General features: G+C 43.1%; 1 pseudogene; it reads left to right on the forward strand.

Moving 5' to 3' along the window:
• Nucleotides 1–3062: 3062 nt before the first annotated feature.
• LOC144238636 (nucleoside diphosphate kinase, mitochondrial pseudogene) lies at nt 3063–5834 on the forward strand (annotated as a pseudogene).
• Nucleotides 5835–8791: the final 2957 nt, after the last annotated feature.

Genomic DNA, 8791 nt, shown 5'->3' on the forward strand with positions numbered 1-8791 from the left:
TACAATGTTGATTGAAGACTACATAACGAAAATGTGTTCATCTGATGCTCATGCCACAATAAACTCAACAGAAACCACAACTGTTGTTCAAAATTGATTTTGGGGGAGAGGCACATTTTATTACTGATACTGCCTAAAATTGCCAGCACATGATGATTTTCTTTTAAACAATCACATTGATTCTTAGTTACTTTGGGTTTTTTTTTTTTACCTTTTTTATAGTTTATTTATTTTTGAGACAGAGAGAGACAGAACATGAGCGGGAGAGGGGCAGAGAGAGAGAGGGAGACACAGAATCTGAAGCAGGCTCCAGGCTCTGAGCTGCCAGCACAGACCCCCATGCGGGGCTTGAACCCATGACCTGCAAGATCATGACCTGAGCTGAAGTCAGATGCTTAACCAACTGAGCCACCCAGGCACCCCGATTCTTAGCTACTTTGATGATTGTTTTTAAATTCTCTACATCAGTGTACCCCTTGTTGCCTGCATCCGGGGCTGACCACCCCCACCTCCTCTCCCTCGGCACACCACTTTGAAGATTACTCTGTATCAGACAACTTGATTGCTTTCACAACAACTTAACTGCTTTTCACAATTTTATGGTAATTCATGAGCTGAATACGAGGTACTAATGCCTGCTTGCTTTTTTTTTTTTTTTTTTTTTTTGAGAGAGAGAGAGAGAGAGAGCCTGAGCAGGGGATGGACAGAGAAAGCAGGAGAGAGAATCCCAAGCAGGCTCCGCACTGCCAGCGCAGAGCCCGATGTGGGGCTCGAACCCACGAACTGCAAGATCATGACCTGAGACAAAATCAAGAGTCAGACACCTAACCAACTGAACCACCCCGGCACCCCACCTGCTTGCTTTTTGGTATAAATAAGTCGCCCCTAAGAAATGTTTCAGGCAGGCCTCCCTAAACCCCGCTGTGCATTTTTCAGTACTGCTCATCCAACCTGGCTTCATAATCCCTCCGTCTCAGGCCACTTCTGTTCTCCTATTGGGCATATTAGGGACACCAATGTGATGTGTCAGACACATGTAACATCGTATTCACACGATCAAGGAAACACGTGGCTCAGGAGGTGGATGTGTCATGAGGAGATCGCTGTGATCTTCTAAGACAATCAGGAGTGGAGGCGATAAGGACCAGGGGAAAGATGGATTGTTTTTCCCTCTGTGCCCTCATGACCTTGAAAAGGGGTTGGAGAGGATCACAAAGGACACTGTTCCTTTCATCCTGACTATGAGATATTTAGGGAAAGAGGGAATAAACAGCCCTGACTAGAGAAGGTCTCAGGTGAGTCAAGAAAGTGAAGTAAACAGTACAAGATAGTTGGAGACAGAAGGGGATGTATTTGTTGCTCACAGAACAGGAGCTCTGGAAAGCGCAGGAAGGGCCGGTGGGCTGTGGAAGGCAGTTGGATCAGGGAAGCTGTTTGGGGCAGTAAGGGATAAGAGGAAGGTAGTGATAGAGATGAGGGAACACAGGAGCCACACCCCAGGCCAAGGCCAATGGGAACAGGCTCTAGAGCCTTGGGTAAGTCCCAACAGAGGGAACCTACAAAAGGGACTCCGTAGGCCCGCGTAGAGAAAACCTCAGTGATGATGCCCTTTATGGCAGGTTTCTTTTTCGGGGAGGGCTGGTGTAGACAGCCTCAGAGAGGGGCAGGTCTGGAAGCCTAGAAGCAAGAACGAGCAAGCAGGAGCCCTAAGGCCCTTCACTTGCTTTGGGCCTCTCTTTTTTCCTGTGTTTCTCCAGGGACCGATCCTGTTCTGAATTGACACATTTTCCCCCCTAAGATATTTTAATGCCTACCAAGCTGCCTTGCTCTGGGGTAGAGTCTAAAGGGTCCCAAACCAGAATGGACAAGAGACTTGCCTAGGAAACTTAAAATACACTGATGCACAACCCTCACCCAAACCTACTGATTAAGAATCTCAGCAGGATAAGCCTGGGAAAGTGAATTGCAAGGCACTCACCTGCCTCTCCCTCCAGCCCCAAATAATTTTCAATATTTGGACCAAGAACCAAAGTTTGGGAATAGTTGACAAGAAGTCAGTGAATCTGTTTTCTCAAGTAGGCTCACACCCACCATGGAGTCCAACACTGAGCTTGAACCCAAGCTGAGATCAAGAGTCCATCGCTTAACCGACTGAACCACTCAGGCGTTCCTAAGGGGACGTTTATTTTAAGCAGAGTAAATCCCCTTTCCTTCACCTCTGGCTTCGAATCACCCTGGACTTGCAAATATGCAGATTTCTCACTCCCACTCAGGACTCTGCGGATGGAGTACTAAGTGACTGAGGCACCCAACCTGGAGATCCATTGCGTTCGGGTGGTGTTTTCTAAACTTAGAGAAATCTAAAGAATTCTGGGACAGAGGCTAAGCATACAAACTCTACTTCCCCTTGAAGCCAGTTGAAATAGTATCTCCTGTGAGGGGCCACGGAACTCTTTCAATTCAGCAAGTCCCTCTAAGTGGTTTTTATCGCTAGGGAAATTAGGAAACGTTGCCTGGAGACGATAACTCACATCCACCGAACACACTCTGTGTGCAGGGTACCGTTCTAAGAGCTTCCACGTTTTGCTCACTGATTCCTAACCGCCACGGCCGGTGTGGTCTTCATTTCTCAGACTACCTGCCCCCTCTTCACCAATCCATGGTGGGTGGGTGGCTTTTACCATTTGAATCTCAGGGCAATCTCATTTCACGTATCCACCCTTAGATTAGACTCTGAAGTCTCTAACGCCTTGAGATTAAGCACCAGTTTACTGATCTCTTTCTTTTCCAAAGCACATCATTAGCTCTGTTGTGTTAGAGGAGCTCCATACGTATTGTTGTTTCTGAGAAATCAGGGTCATTCTGCTCTTTGTCCCAGTGCATTTGGCAGCGTAAGAGCCTACCTTGATTTTGAAGATGTGGAGAGAGAAGTTGGCAGTAAACCGACTTTGAAAGCAGAGACCTTTTGAGTTACTCTGGCTGAGAGTCAGAGTCTGCAGAAACTGAACCAGGAAAAGGAAAACAGAAAGATCATCTGGTTTGGCTGGTCCTGCCGGCACGGGATGCTGGCCAGGGAAGAGAATTTCAGTCCAGAAGAGAAAGGTAATAGATATTTCCAGTTTCCTGTCACGCCCTTCTCCCACACGCTTATCCACTCTCTGATCAGCCTTCTGAGACTAATAGTTTCCAGTTTACTAAAAGCCTGTACTCCTCTTTCCCTTTCTCATTCCTTTTACACTTGCCTGTACCTCACAATGTGCACGCTTTAGGCTTTTCTAGTCTCTGATTATTCAAGAGCACAAAAGCTAATACTTCCATTCATCTCAGACCTTGGGACCATTATAACAAATGGATGTGCTAAATGTTTTTCTTATCAACAGTTATCACAACTCGTTCAGCATGAGGATGTCTTCTTTTTTGTTTTCTTTTTTTTTTATTTGTTGCTCTGTAATTCAGACTTTCTTTCTCAAAACTCAAAACATGCATTAAGTGCCTATTATTATTGTTCACGGTTCTCCCTTTTTTCCCTTTAAAAAAAACTGTATTCAGGTTTTGTTTTTTAATTTAATCCTAACAAACTGGAAGGGAAAAAAAGAGACACCCATCATTTCATTTTTTTTTCTTCGCATAAAACTAAAAAAAAGACAGATGATGAGGTTGGTAATTTGCCTGAAATAGTGCAGTCAGTAGGAGAAAGAAGGATCTGAGCTCTGTCTGACTTCAAAGTCTGTGCTCTTTCCACCATGTCGGGACCCTCAGTGTGCAAGCTATTTTGTTCATTGCTCTGCATGTTTATCTGTTAGCTCCTCAAATAGATGAAAAACATGGTCGCAGAAAACACCGAGTGCTTCCTTGTACTGGTGCCATGCTGAACCCTCAGTTGGAATGACATAAAATGACGTGATGGCTTCTGCTGTTGGCCAAACCAACCTCGCTAAATCGCCTGCTGAAAGCTTCAAACCAAAAAACTCCACAACAACGTGACTCTTCAGAATTTACATCAGAGTCGCAAATCGCTGGGTGACATCGCCTGAATGCTGGATTACTGCTCAGATGATCTCAACATCACTTGTTGTTAGCGATTCCATACCCTTGCCATGATGCATCTCTGCTCTGTAGACAATTGACCTCAGCGATCTAGGAGCTGTGTTCTTACCAACAACTACCTTGGTCCATTCAACAGGGGGAAAGCTTTACCTTGCTCTCTCCATTGGAAACCACTCACCTGGGACTTTAAAAAGTTTTGTCGGGGCATCATTTGTGAATGTTTCATGGTCTGTATGCTTCTGTTTTCTGCTTTGCATGCTCTATAATACAGTTCTATTCAGAAACATCACCAGAGAGTGGATGAGATGGCATGATTTGTAGACCTTTTCCAGAACTTCTGATTGAAAAACAAATAAAGATCACCTTTCATCTAAGAAAGAAGGTCTAGGGTTTAGGTGGAGTTTAAATTCTGCTTGCTCAAGGTGCGCTGGTGGATTAGTTGGTTAGTGTCTGACTCTTGATTTCTGTTCTGGTCATGAGCTCAGGATCTCACGGTTCATAAGTTTGAGCCCTGCAGTGGGCTCTGCACTAACAGCACAGAGCCTGCTTGTGATTTTCTGTCTCCTCGCTCTCTGCCCCTCCGCTGCTCCTTCTCTCTCTCTCTCTCTCTCTCTGAAAAATAAACTTAAAAGTAAATAAATAAATTATCTGTTTGCTCAGCTACCAGTTTCTAGACCTACATCCTGTGTCTGCCAACTTCTCTCCATTGCCCTTGACCTGTCCCCAATTCACTCCGCCATCTTTTCTGGACTTGACTATTGCAATAACCCCTTAACTCTTGATTACTGCAGTTTATTCCCTAGTCATCACAGAGATATTTTTAGACAGTAAATCAAATATATATATATTTCTTTCCAATTTCCGTAGAACAAAGTCCAAACTCCTCACCATCGCCTACAAGACACTACAAAGCCTGGCCCCTGCCCCCATCTCCAACCTCATCTAATACTTCAGTACATAAATATCTGTTGAGTAAACAAATGAATGGCACTTTTCCTTAAATTTTCCAATGTATGCCAACTTCACAAAAATCACAGTGCTAGAACCTAACCAAGTTATTGTCATGTATTCACTTGGATGATAACTAATTGGTAAATGTTACAGGTAAACCTGACTATTGCCAGTTTTATCTCCGCTGTGTTCATGAAAAGAAAGTTCAGAGCCAGTGGCCCACAAGTGGGGGGGTCACGGCAGCCTCTCAGGGTGCAGAGCAGGTCCCTGTCCAGGCCTGCTCTCACGCCCCAGCTCGGGAGGGCCCTCCTGCACCTGGGAGCAACCCCGGGTTGCAGTGAAGCCCAATGGGGTGTTGTGGTGGCTCCTTGGAGATGTGATCTAGCACTTTGAGAGGAGAAGCTTCCTGCTGGTAGGGAGGAAGATGCTGGGGGCGCCAGAGAGAGTCCTCTCTGAGTACTCCTGCGGTCCGCAGAGGAAGCCCTTCTACCCGACCCTCATCAGCTACATCACCAGCTACATGACAGCTACATCCTCCCCCATGATGCCTATGGTCTGGAAAGGCCCCAACGTGGTCTGCACCTCAAGGTCCTGGGAGGTCACACCAACTCAGCTGAGGCTGTCCCATCACCATCAGAGAGGACTTCGGTGTCCACATCAGCAGGAACGTCATCCAGGCGAGTGACTCCGTGGAGGAGGCGCAGAGGGAGAGCCAGCTACAGTTCCAGAGCAGTGAGCTGGTGGACTGGGCAGATGAAGGCCACCAGAGCAGTCAGGCTGCCCTCAGCCACCTCAGCAGCCACTCAGGATCCACTCCCTCTGTCACAAGAACTTGAGCCCACACCCACACTCTTCCCATCTGTCCCAGACCACCTCCCTGTCTGCCTTCTGCCCAACCCCAGCCCATAGTGGTTGAGCAACCAACTTTATTTATATACCTTTTAGTATGCTATGCCAGAGAGATTGGACCAAATCCTTTCTGTACCAAAGTGTCAGACAACCCTTGGGGTGTCTCCAAAAGTGTGTAGTGTGACCTCCCTTCCTCCAGAGAGGGGGATATTAACATTCACCGTGTTGTACGTGGAAGTGGTAGCTTATTACAGTCTCTGCCATCTCCGAACTAGGAATGAGGACTTTCTGCAACGTTGTCAGAGTTTAAGAGTAGAAATAAAGCTTATCCTCTCACATAAACAAAAAGAAAAAGAAAAAGAAAAAAGGAAAGTTCAACTTCTGTCCAACCCTGCCGTCATATAGCTATTTAACTTTTACCTTTTTGGTTGACAACTAATAATACAAAATCTTACGATAATATCTATAATGTATTAGCCAAAGAGTATATTCTATAGGGTCACCCTTTTTGTACTAAGGGTCATCCATTGCCTGATGTCTATTAATGAAAATCAATCACGTAATAGTAGCCGTTCTGGAGATGACAGATTTGATTGTTAATTAATCACTGCATCAGTTGGAGAGGGTTTTTTTTATGTTTTTATTTTTGAGAGAGAGAGAGAGAGCGAGTGGGGAGGGACAGAGAGAGCAGAGGATTGAGGATCCAAAGTGGGTTCTGTGCTGACAGCAGTGAGCCCAATGCAGGGCTCGAAATCACAAACCTGTGAGATCATAACCTGAGCCTAAGTCGGATGCTTAGCCGAAATTCATACAAAACATATTTTTTAAAGGCTCTCCTTTTTGGAATTTAAGTAAACAACCATTGTTGACCATTTTGGGAAGCTTACCGCCCTTTCGTTCTACTAACAGCACCTAATGAACGCAATAGCCAGGAATTAGTGAAATTTAAAGACTGAGAAGTGTCAATACAGGTATAATCTGTGACTAGTTAACAAACATCACTCAGTTAATGGATTTCACGTGGGTGATGGACAGGTTTATTAATATGCTGATTCTATTCTGGGAATCTTTATTAGAAGACACCACTTTCATCTTCAAGATGTCAAACGTGCTTCCAATGGATGAATTATCACGATACAAAAATAGACTGCAGATAAAGCCCTCAATTTTACTTGGGCAAATCCACGAATAAAGACATCCAGATTGTTACTTAAACTTATATTTAGAAAGGTAAGAGATTTCAAATAAAGATATAAAATTGGTTGGAAAACATGGGCTATTTTTCTAGATTAAGATTTTCTTACCTGACACTTACTTAACAAATACTTATTTACATGGGGTCAGGCAGGTAAAAGAGCTATCAGGTTTCTGAGAGTAGACTCTTCAAATCATGCTTAAAAGCTCTAAGAGAGGGCTTACTTAAACAGACCAGAGATATTGTTTCATGACCCAGTAAGTGGTACGGTCCCCAATGTCTATGCTTCCTCTCATGTTGTGTATTGGAGTAGCCCAAATCTCACGATAGCCCATTCAGCCAGAAAATCCACTTCCACCTACGTTATAAAGCAACTAGGTTATCTCTCAAAGCAAATGGAAAAAACAAAAGAAAACATGTAGAGCCATATTTCCCAGAGATCTTTAATCTAAGGCCAAATGTTTAAATATTTTAACACAATTAGGGAGGATCATTTAGATCCTTGCTTTCAAAATATGATCCTTTACATCTAGATCTGAATGACTCACGTGTGTAGAATCAGCAAACTCACGCAGAACGCTAAGATAAATTTACATTAACAGGTTTTATCATATTAACCGAAAGCCATAAGAGCTTCACATGCTCTAATAAGCCCAGGGAATTCATAAGCGCTAACAATGCCAAGAACAAATTAAAAAGAAAGTTCAGATGTCAGACTTAGTTCAAAGACATATTTGGAAATGGTTTATTTTCAAGTTGAAAATTCTCTAACTGACTAGAAAATGAATCTTACCAGGGCGCCTGGGTGGCTCAGTCGGTGAGGCGTCTGACTTCGGTTCAGGTCATCAGGTCTCACAGTTTGTGGGTTCGAGCCCTGCACTGGGCTCTGTGCTGACAGCTCAGGGCCTGGAGCCTGCTTCACATCCTGTGTCTTTCTCTGTCTCTCTCTGACTCTCCGCCATTTGCAGTCTTGTCTCTCTCTCAAAAAAAATGAATAAACATTAAAAAATTTTTTAAAAAAGAAAACAAATCTTATCATTATTTCAAGAGAATTTGTAAAAATAATAAAGGTATTGGTTTAAAAAAAGCTAAAGTCTAATACTAACTATTTTTAAAAAATCAAATAAAGAAATAAAAAAGTGAAATATATTCTATAGACCATAAGAAAGGGGCACAAATTAAGCATTCTTAAACATTTAGGCATGGACTGCTCAAATATGATACTCTCTGATACAGGGTTAACTTGCTCTGATATATGTTCTTTACCTCACAGGGTCACAACACAGCTTGGGCATAAAGGAGAAAACTGTCAGCAAAACTTTCTTAACACTGCAATTTCTCTTCCTCCAAAATCCAGTCTTTGTTATGTGTAAATGTTAATACAGTGAAACATGAAAAAAAAAAAAAAGACTTAATCAAGTATACAAAGTGCATTAAAAGAACTTTTTCTTTCCCAATTTCATGAATTGGGAAAAAAACAACCCGGAATAAACTATTGGTACCTGATGGAGCTGGGTGCTGCCTCACAATTTTTCCTCAAGCCAACATATTTAACCTAATCCTGTATGTTAAATTGCCATTAATTTACTCTCTACACTAAGCTTACAGTTTAAAACATCTTTGACACAAATTGCTACGAAAAAGTTTTTACTAAGAATGACTTTAAATCCAAAGGAAATAACGCCCACCATGAAAAGGGATTTTTGTCACTGTTGCTATTCATTATTTTCTTAACACTCACCAACCTAC

Source organism: Crocuta crocuta, unplaced genomic scaffold, assembly GCF_008692635.1.
Source record: "Crocuta crocuta isolate KB4526 unplaced genomic scaffold, BGI_CrCroc_1.0 scaffold96, whole genome shotgun sequence".
Taxonomy (NCBI): domain Eukaryota; kingdom Metazoa; phylum Chordata; class Mammalia; order Carnivora; family Hyaenidae; genus Crocuta; species Crocuta crocuta.